At 39.2% G+C, this 25,699-nt stretch overlaps 1 protein-coding gene across 3 annotated transcripts in view; it reads right to left on the bottom strand.

The window, feature by feature from the left end:
- Positions 1-25,699, bottom strand: part of CCDC148 (coiled-coil domain containing 148) — a 150,774-nt gene that overhangs the window by 112,782 nt on the left and 12,293 nt on the right. Inside the window, exon 1 of one of the 3 annotated variants that reach the window (XM_067472297.1) lies at positions 13,560-13,647. The exons of the other annotated variants lie outside the window; for them this stretch is intronic. The gene's annotated coding sequence lies outside the window, so the exon portion shown is untranslated. Of the gene's footprint in view, positions 1-13,559; positions 13,648-25,699 lie in introns of those variants that run through there. 3 annotated transcript variants of the gene reach the window in all.

Raw genomic sequence — 25,699 nt, 5'->3', positions numbered from 1 at the left:
TGAAAAAGTGCTTTTCTCTCTCTCTCTCTCCCCCCCCCCCCCCAGCACTATCTTTTTTTGAGTCTACAACTGTGTCCTCTGTGTGGGGGAGAAGCCAGACACAGTAGACTATTATTTCCCTTACCTTGGAAAGTATGGTCCCATTCAGGGAGAGTGCACAGTCAAAAACACAGGTCTTAAGGAAACAGTCAAAAGAATAAATGATGACACCCACTCACCCCCCACCCCACCCCACCCCAAAAAATAGCTCTTCTGCTCCCTCCTCAAAGACTGAGCTACCATGTCCTACCTGCCTACCTGTAGCAAAGGAGTTCAGGTCAAAAGAGAGGACCTCCCCAGTGGCTGCATCCAAGTTATGGAATGGGAAAACCATTTATCCCTTTTACTTAATGTTTTTCCTTAGATTATTTAAGACTTTCCATCTCACTGGGCAGATGATTTTACAGAGTAGACCAGTGTTAAATCTGTGTCCTCTTTCCTGTGATATGTAAGTACCCAGAAGGAACATGACCACCACTCATTTCCATTTTTTAATATATTTAAATTTTTAGCGACGTCCTCACTGCCAAGCACAAAGACTGAGGTAAAAATAATTAGCTAGGTGCTAAAAATATTGAGCCAGATACAAGAAATAATCTTTGGTCAGACTAGTTTAAAGATGGGCAGATGGCAAACCAGATCCATTATGATTCTGGAAGTTCAAAGGTAGAGCCAAATCAACAGACGCTGCATGCTGCTATGCAGCAGGTCGTCTTTGCATGCTAGTAAGCAGACTCAAGTAGAAAATGTGTGCTATAATTAATCTTAACTCTGCTAAAAGCATCTTTAAAATCCTATTTGTCTGGGAAGAGCACAAAGCCACAGGGACAATGAGCTCCGGAATTCCTTAAAAAGATTAGATGGGGTACATTGTGACACTCTATGTAATCTCTGGGTCCTTTCTTACGCTTTAGTCGCTGGAAAGCACCTCCGTGACAATTTAACAATGTAAACTGTGGAAGACTTTCTGTTGACATGTGTGCGTACAGGATCCAGGATCCAGTCTCTGTAGGCAGCAGGAAAAGAATTGTAAACCTTGGAGTGCTCCCTCCATTATGTTCTGAGTCAAAAAGACAAACAAAAACACTCGGTTTCACTAGGCACTGCTTAACATACTCTAATGCAAATATTTTGAACAAAGATTGAGTTTTTTTGCTTTCATTTTATAACAGCACAGGCTGAGCATCAGAGCTGTGATTCAGCAACACAAATAGCAAGAAAGCTGTTGTCATTCTTGCAAGCACATAAGAAGTCATATGGCAGACTGCAATTTACACTTGCTTTCAAATTAGTGTTCCTCTTGACCAGGTCTGTCCCTAGACTTTTTGTTGCTTGAGGTGGTGAAGGATATCCCACCTACTTTTTGTTGAACACAGTATCATAAGCTCAACAAAACAATTTCATGTTTGAGACAGATAATCCCAATATGCAACCTTCCTATTCCACTTGAAAACAATTATCATAAATTAATCAGTCATTTGCTGCCTTTTTATGATTCTCATAATCATCCGTGCAATGATGATAGCCTCAGTCTGCCTAATAGTAGGGCCAAAGTCCAATTCTGCTATTGCCACCCATGCTGTTCAACTGCTTTAACTGAGACTTTTCAGATTAATTTTCTGCTTTTCCACTTTTCAGTTGCCTTGTAAATGTTTCAGTTTCTCTTACCTCCTCCCACTTCCTCCCCTTTGGTCCTCAGTTTACTTCAATTACTTCAACTACTTGTAAACTGGGTTCAATGCACCAACATAATTTACCCTCAGTTAACTCAAGGACGGAGAGAAAGGAGGCAGAATCATGCCCTGCCTAGCAGACCCAAAGAAAAGCAAATTGCAGCAGCCTCTCTAAACTTCACTCTTTTTCTCCATTAACAACTTTTGCCATCATGACCAGGCTGTGTGGTATTGCTTTGTCCCATGTGTCAGGGTTTTCACCTATAAATTGCTGGAGGTTGTGCCATTCCTTACATAGCTCTTCTGCTCCCTCCTCAAAGACTGAGCTACCATGTCCTACCTGCCTACCTGCCTTACAAGATTCCCATTTTTCATAGCAGGCCAGAACAAAACAGTACAGAGGATTCATGGAAGCCACTAAAATTAGCAGACCTTGTCTTCTCTTCTCTTCTCTTCTCTTCTCTTCTCTTCTCTTCTCTTCTCACTTAGTAACCATTTTTCTCTTTTCCAGTACAAGGAATCACCAAGTCACAAACAAACTAGGTTCTGTAGATTTGTTCTTAAGTTGAATTTGTATGTAAGTCAGAACAGGTACATTTTTAAGTGTAACTCCAGCCACACACATGCTTTGGGTAGCATAAGGAAAGGTTAACCCCTGTGGTGTTTGTTCAGCTGTGTATACCCCTGTTCAGAAGGTTTCACCTCACTTTTTGTCCCTGTTACAATTGGATTTTGAAAAATTTGTCTTGTTGTGGAAAGAAGGATGGGTGAGAAAGTGTCAGTGGAGACATCTTTTCCCCATGAAAACTCTTTCAGGAGTGAATTGCCCTTCCTAAGGGTAGATTTCTCTCACTTATTGTTGTCTCATCCCCATTCTTAACTATCGGTTGTTTGTAAGTTAAATATTTGTAACATGAGGGCTGCTTGTACGATCTAGTATAAAGTTGGCAATTGTCAAAGTGCCACTTCTGCCTCTCCCAAATATGGAAACAAATTTTCCCACAAATGCCCAGGTTGTATCCTGTTGTGAAGCCGTCTCTTTGGCTTAAAATAACTGTCAGGACAAAATCAAAAAACAAAAACCCTCACCTGCATTGGGGAACACTAAGGACAAAATGTGCAGCCATTATTCAATCTGCCTGGTTTGTAAGCAACTTGTCTGCCTGATTATGAACTATTTCATCTCATTTTCACACAACCCAAATACAGCAGTGCTACTTCAATAGCTATGCCTGTGTCCTATAGAATCCTGGGATTTGTAGTTTTGTGAGGTTTTAGTAGAACATTCTAAATACTAAAAATTACAATTATAGAATTCCTAGGATGACACCACGGCAGTTAACAGTTGCATCAAAGTGCTGTAACTATGTAATAGGAAAGAAACCTCAGTATTTTTAGTCACTGAATTAAGTTGCATCAATAATTCACACACTTAGAGGAGAAATGCATTGGTCCATTTTAAAGCCATTGCTTTGATCTCCCTAGATAGAAAATTATTGCTGCTCCATTTAAAAAGACACCTACTAAAGTCCAGGAGTTTTATATATGGTTGCATCATAGCAAAGCTTTTTCTTTGAATGCTGGCAGCAAAGGCAAGAGTTTGTTATCTTTTGTTGTTATTGTTGTTGTGTGCCTTCATGTCATTTCCATTGTATGGTGAACCAGAGGTTTTCTTGCTAAGATATGATCTGAGGCTGTGAGTGTGTGACTTGCCCAAGCTCATACAAAGGCTTGGTCACCAGAGTCATAGTCCAATGCCCAAACCACTATACCACACGGGATTTCCAATATTTCTTAGTGAAGTCTACTTATATTAAAAGTATAATAGAGACCAGTGCAGTCACCCAGTGTGTTGGGTTTTTGTCAGAAAATGAATGGAATTATAAAGTTGACTTTAGCAGCTATGCCTTTTATGTTGGGAGGTGAAGTGAACACAAACATTGGAGGGTGAAGTGAACCCAAAACAAAATTGGCAAAAGTATGATAGCTGGGACTCTACACTACTCTAGTTGCACAATGCAGCTCAGAATTAATGAAGGGAAGACATGCGCAAGACAGCAGAGCGAGTGAGAGTTGCAGCTGCGACAGGATAGCAGTGAGGTAATTTAATTCAGGTGGGAGAGGATAAGAGTGAAGTAATGTAAGACTTATTTAATGTGTTAAATGATCAACAACGGCTTACGAAGATAGTAAACAGGAGAGAATGTTCTCTCTCCCCCTTTCTGGCGAACAATGTTGCCATGACTCTGATGCAGCTACATCTCTCACTCACTGCGCTGTCTCGCACACGTGTTCCCCTCATTAATTCAGACCCATGTTGCGCAACCAGCATAGGGTCCCAGCTATCATACTTTTGCCACAAAATTTAGCATATGAACTGCAGGTAAAAACAAACTGATTTTCATGGGGCTTTCTTAAGCAAGGAAAATTCAGATGTGGTTTTGCCAGTTCCTTCCTCTGCAATACAGGCTACAGCACCAAGTATTCATTGGTGGTTGCCCATCCTGACCCTGCTTAACTTCAAAGACTAGACAGGCTCTGTTATTTTTAAGATATCTAGGCCACTGCAAAGACCATTATGGATACCAAATCTAATCACTAGGAAATAACAAAGCTATATAGATTTCTCAAGAGCAAATGTGACATAGTGATTTGAGTGTGAACCTCCTTTGAATAAATCTTACAAATAAAATGCTATTAGCTTGCCATAAATAGAGTCAACAACAAACAGTATAGATTTCTCAGAAGCTAGATGGGTATATCTTGATAAATCTAGTGTGTAGGCTACTATATGTATCAGGAACAGTAGACCTATTATCTGAAACCATGCAAAATATGCAGCTTGAAAAGAACAACTGAATATTTCAAATATTCATTATCTGATAACAATGTGAAGTTAGTCTATACTTCTCTAAAACTCTGCTCACAGCTGGCAGATTTTGTCTGATTTCCATCACCACCATCATACCTCCTTAGAAAAAGTGTAACTTCTAGGGTAGTGTATCACCAAAATTTGCCCCCACTCTGCAAAAATGCATGCAGACATTTTTCTCTGCAATTGTGAAATAACATAAAGCTGTTGAATGAGACTGATTAGTTGAAGTGCCGCTAGCAAACTGGTTTTGGATTTCTAGGACTGTACACTTGTGGTATACCACATTTGTATAATATAGGCTGTTTAGATATGAGATATCTAAGTTAAATATTACAAGCGGGACCTGAAGCAAATGTTGCACTATGGAGGGCCCTATTCAAGGTTTCCACTGATGTTGCTGGCCATGCCTTCTTTTTATGGTTTTCCTTTCTCCATTTTTGCAGACCCAGCATTCTGGGTCTACTCAATCCTACTTAGTCCTCATTAGATTGTTTAGTCTTCTTATTTTACCACTTAGAGGCTTTCCTAAAGATGTTCTTCCTGCTTCTGCCAGCACTTCAAACATGTTAGTCTCTTGTTTTAGTGGTGATGGCGCGTCAGGCCCCACTTGTATATGAATGTACAGTTGAATTGTTTGGCTATCTACTGCTTTCTATCAATGTTGTTTGCCTCTGTTGAATTGCCTCCCCTGCTTAATTGTTTGGCTCCTCCGCTTCCTGGGGAAGAGGGCAGGACTTTCTTTTCATTCTACCATCAAACATCCCAGCAGATGGACGTGAGAAAGGGCTTAGCTCCAAAAGCCCTCAGTTAAATCATCTGTCTTCACCAATTCTTAAGTGTGTACTCTTAAGATTCTTCACCTGGACGACGTTGCGGAATCTTAAGCGCCTTCAAACCAGTCCCTTGGCATCAAGAGGAAGACTTTGTGCTTTCAATTATAGGTCATTGGGCTGGGGTTGTGAAAGCTCAGGCCTTCACAGCCATTGAGAAAGAGGGAACTCGGAAAGCTTCTCAGCTGCAAAACTCCTTAGACCCAAGACTTCAAAGACTGTAACATATGTTTTCTTTACCCCTTTTGAATATCAAGTTTATGCCTATGGAAGATAACTCATTGTGAACAATAAACACTATTTTGGGTTATCTATAGTGTCTTGGTCCTTGAAAGTTCCAGTTCTCTAAAGGAGGGCAAGACGCAATCCCCTGGGGGGAGGTGTCACGTCCATATTTCTTTCACTAAGATCTACTGACCCCAGGCACGATGGCATAACAGTGATATAATTTGGGCTACTTAGTCATCTTTTCTCAAAACTTTAGTTCTTCATTAAGCTATATGTGGCCTACATTGATTACTGTATTTTAACTGATATTGTCCCAATATGTTTTTTATTTTAATATTTAGAAGATATCACCTTGGATACAATGCCCCAGTTTTTAATTTGAATTTTGTTCTATTGTTGCTGTCTGAATAATCAGAGTATTTTAGTATATTTGATCGCAGATCTTGTCGTGATCTAACCTTATTAAGATGAACATTCTGAAAAGTGTGCTAAACTCTATTCAATAAATGAAATACATTTTGGGATAGAAACGCCCATTTACACACATTGTATAAATGCTTGGGAGTCCTGACTGGGCCGTGGTCACCAGAACCATGTTCCACAAAGCTGCAGACAGCAATTTACAAGGATGCAAATGTCTACACAATAAAATAAAGCAAACAAATTTATAGTAAGTACTGCTCACATTCACATGCATAAACGTAATTATAATTACAGTCATATTTGCAGACAATTTTATGAGCACAAAGCTATGCTCATGAATTACTTCTGTGTTTTGGGAAAAGTCACCTTTTACGTTTTAATTGCCAGTTCTGTCCTTCAAAAGATCTTTCCACATTTAATTTAACTGACACATTTAGAACATAACTTAAAGTCTATCTAACTTCTTATAAGAAAGAGAAGTTGCAACATGTTAGAGTTCTTTAACTATTTCAAGTGCATCATAAAGTTAATTGATACCCTGTTCACTGACAGGACTGAATTCTCTATTTCAGTCTCAACATGTTTGTTAATAGCTTTGAAGTACCCTTTGGCCTACTATCAAGTCATTCGGTTCTTAAATTGAACTTAAATATTTTTTTCTGCAGGATCTACATTAAAAGACCATTTTGCTCACTATCCTCATAATTTCTCCATTACAGTACTGAACGTATTTTGCACTTTAATCCTTAAGAAAATCTTTCTAATGTCCATATTAGCCATAACCTTATTGCAAGGCGTTCCTGAGATGTTGTAACTGGCAATCCTGTACAGTCTTATGATTGTATTCAGGAAGAATAGCTTGGACTCAATTAACTCAGTAAGGAGAGAGGGCAGGAAGGGCCAGAAGCTTGACCTTCCCAGTAGATTCAAATGTAAAGTCAAAGCAAAGTCCTGTAGCTTCTCCTAGACTCTGTGTACTTTCTTGTTTATATCTTTTACCATATTGACCATATTCTGATGTTGCTTGTCCACACGTATCCCAATTTTCATCTGATAAATGTTGGAAAATATGCAGGCTAACCCTCTTCACTTAGATTGACCAATATGAGAGTTATTACTTTGGATTTTTCGATTTGTGGGCAACAGCTGAAAACACACTGACATGTCATGAAGAGTATGTATAACAATGGTTTCCAGATTTAAAAAAACTAAGTGAGAATTAAAATGAAGGCATTTGTAGGAAAATGTGACTTAACCTAAAAAAAAAATCAATGAGTTTTTCCCCCTTGAAATTAATATCAGAGGGGGAAAGTTTGATCTAACACTTCCACATATCGGGCAGGCTTTTAGTACTAATCTATGCTTGACTGAAGAAGTCAAGCTAGCTATCTTCTTCTCAGAATACCTGTTGAATGTAAAGTATGATAAAATGATGGATCTTTAAAGCATGCAATAAGGGTGATTTTGAGAACCAAATCTAGTGCTCAAGGGATTTCTCTGAACTAAACCCTTCCCACACAAAAAATGAGGAAGAGATTAAGCTGTTCTCCAAACTTGTTCTCAATTCCTTCTTATCTAGAGGACAGAGTTCTGCCTCCCTTTGACCTTCAGTTAACTGCTGAGAAGAGAGAGGGGGCATATATATACTGTAAACTGTTCAACATCTCCACTGGTGTTTAAAAACATGTACATATAAAGAGGAAACAAGAAGCCAAGTTCTTTTTCCTAAGGTAAACAGAATGGGAAAGGATGTGGAAGTGGGGAGACAAAAACTTACACGAGCCTAGAATTTCAGAGCTCATAGTGGTCGTGGGAGTTACAGTCTAAGAACATAATATTTCCAGCTTATAGGGATAGTGGTACCTCATGGGAATCAGTAAAATCATGGATGCCTCTTCCTGTGCATTTTCAATGCTAGATGGAAGGTTTAAATAAATAATTCTGCACATTACCAAGCATTCCAGGTGTACATAACAGTATCAGAAAACTGTTCATATTTAACTGGTTTCCAAACCAGTATTTGCGCATCTCCATCCTCCCTTAGGACATGGTTGTTCTGCCTGACGTTAGAGCAAGTGCTAGGAAAAAGGTAGGTGCCATCCCACAGCTTGGACCACTGACACACAGGGCGCAGGGGTGGGGTGATATCTAGGCTGGTGGCCAAGCAGCACGAACTATGTTCAGCACAACGTGGCAGCAGGGACTCCCTCTCGCCTCTGTAGCAGTTGTGAAAGTTGGTTAGAACTGCAGTTGGGCCCAATCTGGCATCCAGCATGCCTGATCAGGCCCAAATTATGGATCCACAAAATACATATACTAAAACATATTTCTATAAAATCAAAGAATCATTGAATAATAGAGTTGGAAGAGACAACATGGGCCATCTAGTCCAACCCTCTGCCATGCAGAAAAAGTACAATCAAAATACACAGAACAAAGATTAAAACACAGGACACGAGTTTAAAATTCATAACTAAAACTGGCTGGGTAAGCCTGCTGAAAAAGATAGGTCTTCAAACTCATTTCGTTGTAAGAGCTCTTCTTTCAGGTCACGCTATAATCTTGGGGCGGCCAATGAAAAGTTCCTCTGGGTAACGGTCACCAGTTTCCGGCTGGTTGGAGTAGACACTTCTCAGAGAACCTAAGTGTTCTGGGTGGATTGTTTGGGAGAAGGTGATCTTGTAGGTAACCTGAACCCAAGCCATATAAGACTTTAAAGGTCAAAGCCAACACCTTGTACTTTGCCAGGAAACTAACTGGCAGCCAGTGGAGTGACTTTAGAATAGGTGTAATATGCTCACTCCTGGAAGTTCCTATAACCAATCTGGCTGCCAAATCTTTAACCAACTGTTTCCAAACTTGGTGCAAAGGTAGCCCAATGTAGAGCACGTTGCAGGAGTCCAACCTTAAGGTTACCAGTGTGTGCACTACCATCTTTAATAACAGCTAAGTAGATTGCTTTTCTCTCTCCCATTCCTCCTCTTGCCTTTTTTATGCCCTAGTTATGCTATACCATCTGGTAACAGGAGAGAGCTACTGACTTTATGAAAATATTGTGGGCTTCCACAGCTTTCTGATTGACTACTGTAGGTGAGATGCACTGCTACTATGATCTTGCAAGCTGTTCCCCTTTTTTCTTTAACTACCTATGCTCTGTGCTAAGGAATATGGCATTTGTAGTCCAGCAACGTAAGCAGTAGAAGATTCCCACTCCTGGCCTATATCCAATTTCTAGTTTCAATTAGGTTAGAAATACTGATTCAGTGAGGTGATGTAACACACGTCAGGTCTATTGATTGAGTACTCTAGCTGGACTATCAGTTGGATTGAGATTATTGAACCCAATGTTGTCTAGAGATGAAGTGGTTAGGAAGAAATAATATGGTTTTAGAAATAATATTTTCATATGAATAAGTTTCCTGACTCTCCCACCCCACCTCCTGCATGCCTTTCCATTTCATTATTTGAAGGACCCATTGCATGCTAATGAGTTGTGAATATGTAATTATGTGCCTGGAAAAAAGGCTAAATCTGACAGCCACACACTCTCATGTGTATGATATATGTATGATGAAAGTGGTGGTGTAATGAGACATTTTCCTCTTAGAAGTGACAGCCATAAAAGCATAGGGCAGGACACTGTACTATGTGATGTCATTTTTCTGCAAATTACAGCAGCTCCTTAAGCATGCTAAGCTATATTGATACATTGCAGAATTACATTGCATAATCTGCAGTGTGGCTAAGCTGCAAGAAAATCAACTTTGCCAAACTGAGTCCCAAGTGAAATAGATAAGCTGGGCATGAGCAGAATATCAGAGAGCACGTTACTCCAGTCCCCATGCAAATACAACTTTTAAAGAGTAAACACGACTCACTCATAGGCCTCTGCAGATACAACATCTAAGTAATAAAAAGCAAAGCCCTTCTTATAGTCTTCCCTTCATTGAGAATGAAGTAAACATAAAACAGTAGACTTTGGCAGGAAGAGAAATGGACAATATTTGTTGAAATAAAGCTAAAACTAGCTGCAATCGTTTTCCTTCCAGGTCCCACTGAAAATCAAAGTTCAAAGAGGGAGAGATGGGGGAAGATGCCCTTCAAAACCTGTTGCATCAAGTAAATAAACAAAAAAGGAGCTATCAGGAAATATTGAAATCCCTTTATTCTTGAACCTCACCAGAGAACACGTTAGGTAAATGTATAGGGATAGACTCATTCACCATAAAGATAAACCAAACATGTGGGGGAAACTATTAGAAAACACAGAAGACTGTTACTGTTTGTCAGGGGGAAATATGAGGGAGATGAATGGTTATAAAAGCAACTTAAGAGACCAATTGTTTCCTGAGAACATGTCATTATTGTTGGAGATTAAAATGTGCTTGTTTCCAGTTCTTACCTATTCCTGTTTCCTACAGTGAATGGCTGTTTTATCATACATTCTTTTAATTCAAGGGTCATTGGAAATCACTAAACCCTTAAATGATTCCCACAAGAAAGGTTAACAAAGAACATGTCCCTACCTGAGCTACTATTTTAACTTCAAAATTAGAAAGCACAGCACAACAATTTATTTTAAAAGATGAATAAATTGGATTGCAATTTTTAAATGTATAGGCTTGAAAATTTTCTGTGTCAAAGCAGTTTGCTTGATATAGAATTCAGAGTGTAAACTTCAAGGCTTTCTTACAGGATCAGTTGAAAAAGGTGAAAGTCATGTGAACAATTTTTGCAAATTCCATTTAGTAAAGAAGCTGCAATTCTAACAGGTCTGAAAAGATCCCATCCTTTCAACTTGGGAGGCGTGTGTTTGAAGATTTAAAGGAGATTAGAGAGAGGAATGAAAGGTGTGGGGCAGTTGTGAGGAAAGAAAAAAAAAGTTAAATGATATCACTCTGGATTAATGCCAGCAACAGCTGTCAACTATACATTTTATTATTTTTCCTGTTATTTTTGTTGCTGGCTCTTGTTTTATTTATTTGTTTTGTTTTCTATCCCACCTTTCTGCTTTGGGTTAATTTTTGATCATGTTGCATTATGATCAACTTCTTATACGCAGAACACATCATGCGATGTGTGGGACTTGATGAATCCAAGGCTGGAGTGAAAATTGCTGGAAGAAACATTAACAACCTTAGATATGCAGATGATACCACTTTGATAGCTGAAAGTGAACAGGAGCTGAGGAATCCTATAACCAAGGTGAAAGAAGAAAATGCAAAAGCTGGGTTGCAGTTAAACATCAAAGAGACCAGGATTATGGCAACCAGACTGATTGATAACTGGCAAATAGAGGGAGAAAAAACTGGCAACAAACGTTCGCATAGTTAAAGCAATGGTATTCCCCATAATAACCTGTGGGTGCAGGAGCTGGACCATAAGGAAGGCTGAGTGAAGGAAGATAGACCCTTTTGAACTGTGGGTTGGAGGAAAATTCTGAGAGTGCCTTGGACCGTGAGAAGATCAAACCTGTCCATACCACAGGAAATAAAGCCCGACTGCTCACTGGAGGGAAGGATATTAGGGGCAAAGATGAAGTACTTTGGCCACATAATGACAATATAGGAATCCTTGGAGAAGATAATGATGATGGGGGAAATGGGAGGAAAAAGGAAGAAGTGCAGACCAAGGGGAAGATGGATGGATGGTATTTCAAAGTCAAGTGACTGCCTTGACTTTGAAGGAGCTGAGTGTGGCCACGGCTGACAGGAAGTTCTGGCATGGGTTGGTCCATGAGATCACGAAGAGTCGGAAGCGACTGAATGAGCAAACAACAAAAACACTTTAGACCTGCATCCCACTCATAAAATATTTGAGAAAGGGCACAATAATGATATAAAACAACCACTATTGATTCATCTTTTTGTTTGGAGAGTTGGCCAGAGAATAATGCTCGGGGGGGGGGGGGGGGGCGGTTTACATAAACAAAAGTACATGCTATTTACATTAAAACAGATATTATTTTAAAACATAATTCCTTATTTACATGCAGGTAAGACTATCTAAACACTCAAAATGTTTCATCATTGTAACAAACAGAACTCACTTTGGACATTGATGGGCCTTCAGTTTCGATCTACAGTGTCAAATAATGAAGTTAGTGTAGACCCATATAATGCAGTTAAATGAAGTTTAAACTGCACTATAGGAGACTACACTAATCATATACTGCATAATTTAGCAGAGTAAATTCAGTCTCGGTCCCAATGAAATGGGAAATATGAGGAAGATTCTTGGTAGAAAGGGCAAAATAGCTGGCATATTGTTGAGAAACAGGTTTGTGTACTTTAAAAGAGAAAGAAGAGACATGTTGGAGTTGTGGTGCCTTACTTTGTGGGCAATTCTGGTGCTGCGGCATTCTGCAGCAAGAGATAACTATTATGTTCTATGGAGCTGTCAAGTTTCTTAATAAGGAACATGTCCTTAGAATGGAGGATCATCTGGTAACCATATTGCTAGAGTACAAAACTGGAGATAAACAGTCAGTAATTATTCTGGACACATGCAAGTTGTCTCTTTTTAAAGGGCACAAATATTAAGGAAGCCGAGCAGCATTGAATCTTCCTTCTATTTTAGTCTACAAACACATTAATGCAAGCACTAAAAAGTAGAGATGATTTTGTACTGGCTAAGGAGCAGGCGGAGAGGCAAATCAGACCCAAAATAAGCATTCCTCCAAAGTGAGCAAAACACAATTGCGACAGCAGGCACTAAAGGAAACATCTCTTTCTCCTCTAAAGCATAAATATGCAAAGGCATAAAGTTTTGTTAATGTTATGGTGAATATCCACAATGTGGCACAATGTGGTTCAAATCTGGGAAACTGAAATCCCTGTTGTGAAGCCATGAAAACTCATTTCTTCTCGTCTAAAAAGGAAGAAATCCATATTTATTTGGATTTATTCATCTGCAATGGTACATTTCTACATATTAACCCTTGCACCTTTATGCACATTCATTGTAACACGTGCATTAAGGGGTCAAAATATTTTCATGATATGAGAATCAAATTTTTAGGCACAAAGGTAAACAGACTTTGTTTGGCTGTGATGCAGAGATATAAATCCAAAATTGGGCAGGTACCGAGGTGTCAAATAACCTTTTCTTCCTCCATTCCACAACTCTCCGTACTGCCTAAACTATGACTTCCAGAAATTCCTCAAAACTTCCCCATCTACACTGCTCATAGAATGCAGTTTCAAAGTACGTTTTTGACAGTATAGATGGGGCCAGGGTTGCCCCTCGACTAAGTCAATCGATGGAAGTAGTCTTATCTGCAGATCCTGTCTATGGACAAAACACATAAAGATGCAGACTGACTACAGATTCCTGTTAGAGAATTCATGGTTTAATTTCAAAGTTTAATTTAAAATTTTAGAATGAGAAAAATTTATATTGCATGGCTTTGCTCTGCAGGATGCAGTCACAGGGCACTTTCAGACAGCCTCATAATCTGAGACAAATAAGTGGGGCAAAAAATTGCAGTACCTGACAGCAAGTCGAAACACAGAGCTGTTGGTCCCGGTAAATGCTCCTTCGCCATCCTGATACATTCATTTGTAATGGATTTTAGAAATCTGCAAGATGGATGAGGAACATTTGGTGAAAGTTTACTTTTTAAAAAATTGACTTTCTGAGAGGTGCAGGACCTCATAAGTTCTGATGTGGGTTTCTGAATGTGCACACAAGCAAATTTCTTGTCATCCTCTCGCCTCACCCTTCTGCTGCCTTTACGTTTTCCCTTATGAATCCTGTTTCCCTTTGGGATCAATTGTCTCCCATGCTGGTGGCCACTGTATAAATTCAAGCTCTGTTTAATGTCATAAACATCAAGCAAAGAAATGGTTGTAGAGAGTTCTTATGTGAATTGCTTTTCAATTGTGCTTTTATTTAGCCACCTGTGTGTCTGTGGCTCCATTTTTTACAGCCCTCATCAGCTGTTTTGGGATTTTAAAATGTGGACATGTGCTGTAGCAGCCCACATTACTATATAGGAACAAAATCACCTGTTTTCCTTGAGTGCAGGAATATTTAGTCACACAAATATGCACATTTTCTGACCGAAATCAGATTTTAAGAGCACGTTTTTAACCACATATTTTCGGCCATTAATGTAATCTAATGCGCATTTTCAGCAAACGCCATTTAACCACCTCAACCCTCCTTTTATCCCAATTTTGTTCTGCACTCTAAGGTCTGTGTAGAAGGGGCGATACATCTGAATTCTATAAACGAAAGAATCCAAACTAGCAACCCAGTGTTAAAGCATGTTATCAGAATCTGCAGTTTTTGGCTTGTACCAAGTCATAAACCTTCCATGATTGAATGATATCTTATTGGGACAATTTAAAAGGTGTGAGAGAAAAGCAAAAACAAAGCAAGTTTCTGTTAATATAGCCTTTCATCAAAAAGAGAGTGAAAGTAGAAGGCTGAATTATTCTAAATTGGATGGATCTCTCAATAATGCAGCACACTTCGCTTGCAGGCATGATCTAGCTCTCTGTGAAATCAAAAGGAATCTTTCAAATTAGCTTGTGAGGGTGGGGATTGGATTGGATTACACGTTTTAATCAGTTTATGCCAGATTTCCATGGCAATACATTAAAGTAAGGAATTACCTCACTTCGAATTGACTCTGTGACTGAAAAAAATGTGTCATTCGGAAATATCACTTGAGGAATTAAATGGGGTTTTGCAAAAGAAGTTAAGTAATTTCAAATTGTTTCTAACTATTTTAATAGGAAGGCTAATATTTATAGTATCACAAATGAAACTTTAAACTGGAGTACTACTGAATCAAAAGCCTTATTCGTTTAATATTGTGCAACTATTAACCTATTGTTTCTGTGAACCTGACCTACATGGCAAGATTAAAAAATATACTGAGAAATCATTCTGTGTAAATAACAAATCTCCCAGCAACTTTGGCCTATATCTAGTTAGTCAGTTCTCCACATTTGCTAGGGTTAGGGGCGCTGGGTTCTGGCAAAAGTGTAAGAAATATTATTTTAAGCAACACCTTATTTATTTGAGATAACACCTATAGGAATCTGTAGGTCCTCCAGCCCAAAGCTATGGTCAACATTTTCTGACACTGACCATCCAAAAATGATGGCGGACCCACATATTCTATACAGTTTTCTTTAGTAATCTCTAGGCTCTACAGTGTGACTCTATGGTCAATTTATGACTATATTAATCCTAGCTCAAGTTGACCTATTAAACAACAACAACAACAACAGGAGAAGGAGGAAGAAGAAGAAGAAGAGGAAGAGGAAGAGGAAGAGGAAGAAGAAGAAGAAGAAGAAGAAGAAGAAGAACAACAACAACAACAACAACAACAACAACAACCTCATGGCAGGTTACAACATGGTAAAAACACATAATCATTATATTCTATATAAAATACATTTATTTTATAAAATGTATTTCTATAATATACATATTAAAATTCCTAGAACAAAGATTAAAACTGCCTGGGTAGGTCTGCTGGAAGAGATAGGTCTTCAAGCGTGTCTTAAATTTCAACAGCTGTTCTAGCTGTCAGATCTATATTTTGCACACATGTTGATTTACCAAGTTTCAATTTATTTGGTGGATCTACTCTAGTTGGGGACAACTGGGTTTCAACTTTTATTTTATTGTTGACTGCTCACAGGCCTTAAATATTGCATAGCAAATGGAAAATCGGTAGTTTAAGTGCTATGAATCACCTCAGATTTTAGCATCCCCTGGATACACAAGTAGCTGCAGATATTAGAAAAGGGTTGGGAATTGTGTGGTTCTCCGTGTGTTGGGTTGCTCTAAGTTTTTCGGGCTGTATGGCCATGTTCCAGAAGCATTCTCTCCTGACAGTTTGCCTGAATCTATGGCAGGCATTCTCAGAGGTTGTGAGGTGTGCTGGACACGAGAAAAATGAGGTTTATATATCTGTGGAATGTCCAGGGTGGGAGAAAGAACTCATGCCTGCTTGAGGTAGGTGTGAATGTTTCAACTGGCCACCTTGATTAGCATTTAATGGCCTTGCAGTTTTCAAGGTGTGACTTCTTAGTGCCTGGGAGCATCCTTTGTTGTTGTTCATTCGTTCAGTCACTTCCGACTCTTTGTGATCTCATGGACCATCCCACGCCAGAGCGCCCTGTATGCCATCACTACACCCAGCTCCTTCAGAGTCAAGCCTGTCACTTCAAGGATCCCATCCATCCATCTTGCCCTTGGTCGCCCCCTCTTCCTTTTTCCTTCCATTTTCCCCAGTATCATTGTCTTCTCTAAGCTTTCCTTTCTTCTCATGATGTGGCCAAAGTACTTCATCTTTGACTCTACTGTCTTTCCCTCCAATGAGCAGTCGGGCTTTATTTCCTGAAGTATGGACTGGTTGGATCTTCTTGCGGTCCAAGGCACTCTCAGAACTTTCTTCCAACACCACAGTTCAAACATATCTATCTTCCTTTGCTCAGCCTTCTCTATGGTCCAGCTCTCACATCTGAAGGTGACTACGGGGAATACCATTGCTTTGACTATGCGGATCTTTGTTGCCAATGTGATATCTCTACTCTTCACTATTTTATCGAGATTGGACATTGCTTTCCTCCCAAGAAGTAAGCGTCTTCTGATTTCCTGGCTGCAGTCTGTGTCTGCAGTAATTTTTGCGCCTAGAAATACAAAGTCTGTCACTGCCTCCACATTTTGTCCCTCTATTTGCCAGCATCTTTTATTGAGAGGTAATTAGCTGTCACTGATTGTTTCTTGTCTAGAGCTCCCCTGTCTTTATTTACTGTTATGTCTTTAATTTTTAAATACTGGTAGCCAGATTTTGTTCATTTTCATGGTTTCTTCCTTTCTGTTGAAATTGTCCACATGCTTGTGGATTTCAATGGCTTCTCTGTGTAGTCTGACATGGTAGTTGTTGGAGTGCTCCAGCATTTCTGTGTTCTCAAATAATATGCTGTGTCCAGGTCATTTTCCTAGTTTCCAACACACCTCACAACCTCTGAGGATGCCTGCCATAGATGCAGGCAAAATGTCAGGAGAGAATGCTTCTGGAACATGGCCATAAAGCCTGAAGAACTTACGGCAACCCAGTTATTCCGGCCACGAAAGCCTTCGACAACACATTCCCCATGTGTTGTTAAACTATAGCTCCCAACATTCCTTAGCTATGGGGTATGCTGGCAAAAGTGGCTGAGAAAAGTGTCGAAAGTTATCTGGAGGGCCCTGATTAAAGATATATTTCAGCAACACTTCAGAACTTGCACCTTTACAAGGCTTGCTGTGTCCTAGCTTTTATCATCTCTTAAAACTATAAAATGTTTCAAATGGGTTTCTGCTTGGAAACTACCGGGAAGTTTCAGCAACCTGTTTCCTGACAGACCATAAGGACCATATGATGCTTGATGTATATGAAATGCAGTGGGTAACAGGTTTTTACTAGGTACAATTCATGATATTATTGTGATCTTTTAATGGCCCTCCAGATGTTGTTGGATTACAATTCTTAGTAGCTCTAGTCAGCATAACCAAAGGCAAGGATTGCTGTGAATCTCAGTGCAGCAGTATCTGGAAGACCATACAATTCCCACCATTTCTTTAGAGAAGAATTCATCACTAGGGAACTTTGAACATGTTGACTGTAATCCTCATCAGCACCAGCTGGCACATCCAATGGCTAAGGATAATGGGTGTTTACAATTTAAAGCACCCACAGGCGTTCAGATGCTGGCAGAAGCCATTAGAAAACATTAATGGACTGCAACTCAGCCAACTTAGGGAACATCTTTTCAAATACCCGCTTTTTTGTTAACTGGGATCAGCTTTAGAGACACATACTAAATGAAGCATAATTTTGATCTTATAGTATTATTATTATTATTATTATTATTATTATTATTTTATTATTTCGTATCTGCCTATCCTTGGCTCAAGGTGGGTCACAGCAGTCAAACCACATAAACAATGCAAAAAAACACACACACCCCTATAGACACACATATTATAATGTAGTTTTATGATGATACATACCAAAATGTATTTCTATAAAATAAACAAGACAAAAATTAAAACACAGGACATGAGTTTAGAATTAATGCTTAAAACTGGCTGGGAAGGCCTGCTGGAAGAGGTAGGTCTTAAGATGGTTTTTAAATTCCAATAGCTCATTTAGCTGTAGGAGCTCTTCAAGCAGGTCATTCCATAGTCTTGGGGAAACCAATGAAAAGGTCCTCTGAGTGATGGTCACCAGTCAGGTTTTGATGGGATGGAGTAGCTCCCCCCCCCCCCCACCCGAGGACCTAAGTGCGCGGGGCAGATTGTACAGGAGAAGTTGATCCTCTAGGTAACCTTGACACAAACCAAGTAGGGCTTTACAGGTCAAAAGTAACACTTTGTACTTTGTCCAGCTAACTGACACTCAGTGGAATGACTTTAATATGGGTGCAATATGCTCACTCCTGGATGTTATTGTAACCAATCCGGCTGCTGTATTTTGAACCAGCTTGAGTTTCTGAACTTGGTACAATGGTAGCCCAAGATAAAGCACATTGCAAAAGTCCAACCTTAAGGTTACCAAAATGTGCACTACCATCTTTAGATCCTCCAAATCTAGGAAGGGGCGCAGATGGGAGTAAGCACTCCTGACTGTAGCAACTACCTGAGCTGACATTTGGAGAAAGAGATGCGGGAGCACAAACTGTGAACAGTCTTTCAGGGGTAGTGTAACCTCATCCAGTACTGGTTGACACACCTCCATTCCCAGATTAGGACCCTTGATGGCAAGCAGCTCTGTTTTATCTGGATCCAGTTTCAAGTTGGTTTTCCTTATCCAGCCCATTACCTCCTCCAGGCATTCATTCGGAAGAGACACAATATTCTTAGCTGAGGCTGTTTTTGAAGGCATGGAGAAATATATTTGGGTATCAACACCCCGTCCCACATGTGCAGATGACTTCTCCCAGCACGTAAATATTTAAAAGCATAGGGGATAGAATGCTTATCATATAGATCTTATGTGATACTTGGAAATAGGAATATATACTTAACCAAAATGGGATACATGTATTTTAAAATCTTTTTCAACCCTGTCCCCTGGTTTATTATATGCTTTTCCCCTTGCATAACATTTTATCTAAGCTGGAAAATGTTTTAAATCAGAGCCTTGAATATAATGCTTTATCAAAAACCTAGATTTTATTCAGTCATTTTAAAATCAGCAACATTTGCTTAGGCCTTTACTAAATATAGAATTATGCTAACTCCTAAAATACACTCAGAGTAAAAGAAATTTCCATATATTTTAGTTGTGATATTATAATGCTTTTTTTTTTTTTACTTCAGCAGGGTAAGAAGAAGCATAATACCGCAATTCAAGGCAATTTAAAAGAAACAAAGCCCACCAATGCTATTCTTGTACGTATACAAACCTTCTTGTTTCACATCTCTGCATCTTGTTTCACATCTCTCAGACATCCATTATTTTCCAAAAACTTACCATGCTTTTTCTTTTGTTAGGTTTAAGGGCCTGTTAATTGGTTTGGTCCTATTCAAAGAATAGGAATGTAAGAATATGGTGGCTTTTGTTGTGTTAATTGTCAACTAATGGTATAGGCAGAGGAAACCATTTTCAGATGGATGGCTGCAAAGGAGAGTAAAGCCAAGACAATTTCACTAGAGCTACAAAAACATATTTATCTGCTAAACCAGCTACCTAAGAAAAGCTCCAGTTAGCAATTTTAGACCCTTCATGGCAAACTAAAACATTGATCTAACACGATCCCTCAAGTTAAGATCCAGACACTTTCATAGCTAAACATCTGACATAGATATTCTGCAGTGTTTTTTCAGAGAGGAGATTCATCATCTAGTAAAGCAGTCCCATCGTACAGCCATTTCATCTTTTTCTCCTAAATGTATACCCTTCAATAACGAAAGCAAGGAAAGAAGTGGTGGTAGAAAATATAGACAACTATGTGACCTTCACAAATAAAATTTAATGAACGAGGCACAATAATAGCTACAACTGAAATGTCTCCTAACCGCTGCCAAACCTGTAAAAAGCAGAATGTATCAGACACTATGAAGTTGCCCTTTGCTCTTGGAAAATCTGTTGACTTCAACAAGAAGATTAATGCAAAATAGATTGTCCAAATACAGTTGCAATTTAAATCCAATCATCTTTGTCATTACAGGACATTCTGTGACAGTATACATAAGAATTAGCTCATTTCCTTTCCGGGACATCAGCACATTGTGATGAAATTGTGGATTCTCACATGGGTTTCTTCAGCAAATTTCTGGATGGCTTCTTTAGCGAAAGAGCACATTTGAAATAAATAACCCAATTGATGCCACCAACTTTAAAAACACACACGCACACAAAAGAATGTCTAAACATCTATTGATCACAGCAAAGGCTTGAAAGAGAGTATGCGAAAGCAGGAACTGCAGTTATCCATGTCTGCCAAGCTATCTTGAATCAAGCAATTCAGCTAGGGGTTTGTCTTTTTTTCTACAAAACCTCTATACAAACAGTTCTGCTGACCAAAGTCGACCATTTCAGAGTTAGCCAACAGTAGACAGTAAGCCTATCCTTTTCAAAAGCTTCATTTGGGGGAAAAAGAGAGAGAGAGAGAAAGCAGGGGTTCTCATTCCAGGCTGCAACAGCAGACATATTTACTTAGAAGTCAGCACCACTGAACACTGTGGGACTTGCTTCTAAATAAGCATGCATAGCGCAGGGATCTTGTGTATCTTTTCATAAGTCATAAGTGGTATTTCTTAACAAGCCAAAATTTCCCATAGTTCTGTATGATTCTGCGTTATTATTATTATTATTATTATTAAATGGGTTTCAGCTGGTAGTTTTCATCAAAGATTATGGGTGAGTCTGTAATCTTGGATGGAAACCACCACACAGTGCTGCATGAAATAGACTGCTTAATCCTTGGGGAAAATCAATAGTAAGAAAACTACATCCTTTGCAGGCATGTAGCCGGGGGGGGGGGGGGGGGAGGGGCTTGAGGGGCTTCACCCCCCCCCCCGAATTTCTCATGGTGGTTTGCGAAATGGCCTTACTGGTGCATTATTTAAACTGTTATGTTTATTCATATCATGATCTGATCACCATACTCAATATATCCCATATGCATGGGGGTATTGGGGTAATGATACAAAAGGTTTGCTAGGCTAGACCCTCTTTCACTCAGACTCAGCCCCCCAAAACTCAGCCCCCCCGAAACCCTCCCCTGAAAAAAATTCAGCCCCCCCCCCAAACGAAATCCTGGCTACGGGCCTGATCCTTTGGGGATGTTTGGCATACTTCATCCCTTACTCAGTTCCTAGCAGAAATTTCAGAGTACACACAAAACCGTTTTAGATTCTATGATCCATTTTGGAGTTTGGGCAAACAGAGTGAGTTAATCCGAATTTCCCTTAAAATTAGATGGAACAAAAATTGCTACATCTGCCTATGCTTACTTTATGCAGGCTTGGCATCCATTAATAGAACATGTGGACAATGCACGCTGTACAAACATGCAGCCCAAAATATAAGGGAGTATATATCTACAGGATGTTTTTAAACTGCAATTTTTATAAGCAAACTTTAACTACAATGAATGGTGGAACAGGAAAAGAGTGTGGGTTGATATATTTTTTTTAAAATGTAACTCTTTGTAAACATAGAAAAGCTAACAAACTGGTTGAAAGTTACTCCATTGTTTAAGGAGCTGTAGATAACATGGCATTTAAATCAGAGAAAGCAATATTGGCAAAAACTGATTCTGACATTTGGTTTGCTATTCACAGACATCATTCTTCATGGAGAAAAAAGAAATACAACCACTTCCCTATTTAGTGCAGTAAATTCAGTGCCTTCAATATTAAAAAGAGAGGGTGAGGGTATGGAAACATAGTTCCATTACCCAACACACAGAAGACATGAATCTAAATTAACACAAAATACTGCTCAGGCATCAATACAGTACATTGCTAGGAAACAGCTTTATCTAGATATAGGGCTGCTTATACATATTTTGTGTCATAACCACACACTATATATCATGTAATTTATTTTTATGTACTTCTAGCATTACAGAATGCATGCATTTTCAGCACAAATATGCCTTTACAGGAAAGGAAGATATGAACAGAGTAGATATTTAGGAGATGCTCAGATGGAGAAGACAAAATTAAAGGTGTATAATTGGGAATAGGAAGACTGACACGCAGAGCTCTTAACAGACAAAACTGCCTTGATTCTGCAGTGGTGCTTAATTAGCAACAGTTTGCAGCTACAGGGGAATTAGTGCTCAGCAGTGTAACTCAATTCTGGTTCTTTCTCCTAATTCTGCAAAGAGCGGATATTGCATATGCTCGATTAGTTTGCTTTTCAGATAAAAGGAAAATGCTGTGTTTGATTATTGTTATAAGGACGTAGAGTGTCTCCTCCATCAATGGACTCTGAGTAACAGACCTATTTCCTGGCTTGATTCAGAGCCAGCCTAGACTATATTTGAAATTTAGAATTCCAAGATGTAGCCATGCTAGTCTGGCATATCATTATGTAAAGGGATTATGTAGCACTTTAGAAGCTGAGAGTACAAAGCCGGTAGCATGAGTTTTCATAGACAAAGGGTGCATCTACACTGTAGAATTAAAGCAGTTTGACACCCCCTTATCTGACATGGCTCAATGCTATGGAATCCTGAGATTTGTAGTTTGGTGCAGCACCAGCACTCTTTGGCTGAGAAGGATAAAGACCCTGCCAAACTACAACACCTAGGATTCCATGGCATTGGGCCATGGCAGCTAAAGTGACATCAAGCTGCATTAGTTCTACAGTGTATATGCACCCTCGTTCTACAGAAGCATATGCTACTAACTCTCAATGAATTTTTAATATGATACAAGATCTCTTTGTATATTTGAAATGTGAGAGTGCATTTCATGCATATTTCTGTAAAAATGTAAATAGTAGCATGGGAGAAGGGCTGATCAGGACTAGGAATCCAGCATCTAGAAGATTACGAGATCCTTGCCTCCACATTGTGACACCATCTGAACATTTCCTGCACCTAGATTTACTGCCTATCATACAAGTAATAGCTTCCCTTCCAGTTCACAATGGTACTGGTGAAATTATCAAATACTCTTCCCCAGACACACTGCTACTAATCTATAGTTCTCTTGCCCCAGTGGAGGTGTTTACATTTTTAAGAATAAATACCTGAAATATATTCATAGGTCACCTGTTTTGGGCTATGGATCAATGATGAGTTGTGGGCTCTGGCATTCTCTCTTGCCTTCTTGTACACAGCTATACTTCCATGTTCCAGAATAGGGCAAGATGTCCAAGGTACTCAGCAATAGTTAATGCTTACCAACTGAAGACCTCTTTCAAACTGGAAAGTGCTTATCATAGTTTCAGGCATCAAGGCAAACTGCACATTCTACTCAACTGCAAACAGATATTGCCTTTTGGTGAAAGGGGCGGGGAGCTAATTTTCAGTCTTCCAAGCTATGAGGAGGATTGCTGACTCTCTCCTTTTTAGGTCTTTTCTTTTAATTGCTAGACATAGTGCTAGTTTAAAAAAGGAGGAAAGAAACCTGTTAAGAACATTTCATCGCTAATGCCACTGCAGGCCTTACAGGGGACAATGACAGGGAGAGACAAAAGAGGTCTTACAAGGAGCCTTTGCTAAAGGGAACTTTCTCCTCAGAAAGATTTACAGAACAGAGAAGTAGATTGGCCCTCTGGATCAGACTGCCCCAGAACAAACACAGAAGTCCACAAGGCTAAGCTCTGCTCTTTCTTGATAACATCAAAGCCTACCTACTCCAACACACGATCTGTGTATTTATTTATTTATTTCAATTACTTCTACCCCGCCCTTCTCACCCCCGAGGGGGGACTCAGGGCGGCTTACAAACGAAGGCACAAGTCGATGCCTAAATCAATAAACAAACAATACATAAAAACAATTTAAATGATTAACAAGTTAAAAACATTAATACATAGTACATAGTACATAGTACTATGTGTAGGGAGTGGATGAATCCATATTTTTCTCTGTGCAGGGAGTTCTTCCGCTATTTTTGAACCTGACCATTCCTCCTAAATCGTTCTCACATTTCTACTGGTTGAATGATGCATAGAGTTTGTGGAGGGAGCTAAGCATCTCTCAAATCCCTGGCTAAACAAACTGGGACTGCCTAGACTGAATTAGACCCTTTAGGCCAGAGGTTCTCCTTCTAGCCAGGCAGACCACTCTATATATATATATAGAGAGAGAGAGAGAGAGAGAGAGAGAGCACTGTATTAAGTGTTGGATAGAACCACCATTTTAACTCAACCTGCAGAGACTACAGAAGACCACTGCTTTAGCATGGTTAGAGGGTGGCTTGTATGAATTAAATAATTGATATCAGCATTTTTTGTTAAAAAATTGTTTAAAATTGTTAAAGCAGACCAGATAAAGATATAAAGGATAATACCAAACATTATAACATTATTTCTTTATACACGCATATACTGTATTTTTCTACTGCCAAGGATTACAGAATTCTCTGAATTTTAGCTCTTGCCTTGTAGGCTTGGCCTTCTTAGAATTCTATTAATATTCTCAATGTACCTTCAAGATAAGCATTAACAGGCAGGTAGATAGCTTGGTGGGCACATTAATTACTATTTAAAAAGGTTACTGTGGACTATGATTGTTAGAAGGGTTATCTCCAGCTGCTGAATACTTCTGATTGAAACTGGCACTAACGTTAAATATTAAGTACTTTTTTCTGGATCTTAAAAAGACAAGTAGGGATTGGACTCCTGATGCCCCTTAAATACATTAATCTTTGGGTGTAGGTGGAATCCTACACAGGGAAATTGGTGAACTTTTCCCCCTAAATTATGTACATCAACAAAACCAGCCTCTTCACTGAAAAGACAGCCAAAATAACATCGTTTTAAAAAATAGTCCAGAAATGTATAGGGCTTCTGAACCTATATGCTTTATGATCACAAATGAAAAGTAACAACAAAACATGTAAACTGGGCTCCTACAACAGGATTCACTGATCATTTTGAACAGTGAAACTCAATCTCCTATCACTGTGGGACAGGAAATGGTATGACATATAGAGGGTCAAAGGACCTTCTTTTATTTTATATTGTTAGGCCTGTGTCTGAGATAAGAAGCCATGATGATCAGCCTTTCCGCAAAATGAGCTGTCCACAGAAGAGGTTTTTCCATCTCTCCATGCCATCTGGAAAAGTACCCCTTCCACAATTTCTGAAGTTAGGATAGAGGAGGCGGTACAATATCTAAACAACAAAAGGATGCCATATAGGAGATGGAGTAAGTTTGTTTTCTACTGCTCCAGAAACTATGGTATGAACCAGTAGATTTCAAATTATACGAAAAGACATTCCACATAATACTAAAAACAGCCCCTTGACTACGAGAGCTGTACAACAATAGAATAGCCTTGGTGGATTATTCTTCTAAGGCCCCTTCCACACAGCTGTATAAAATCCACATTTAACTGGATTATATGGCAGTGTGGACTCTGATAACCCAGTTCAAAGCAGATATTGTGACTTGATATTCTGGGTTATATGGTTGTGTGGAAGGGCCCTT

The sequence above is a fragment of the Anolis sagrei genome, chromosome 1, assembly GCF_037176765.1.
Source record: "Anolis sagrei isolate rAnoSag1 chromosome 1, rAnoSag1.mat, whole genome shotgun sequence".
In the NCBI taxonomy this organism is placed as follows: domain Eukaryota; kingdom Metazoa; phylum Chordata; class Lepidosauria; order Squamata; family Dactyloidae; genus Anolis; species Anolis sagrei.
Note: the sequence above shows the minus strand (reverse complement) of the source record. Positions and strands in the feature narration are given on the sequence as shown.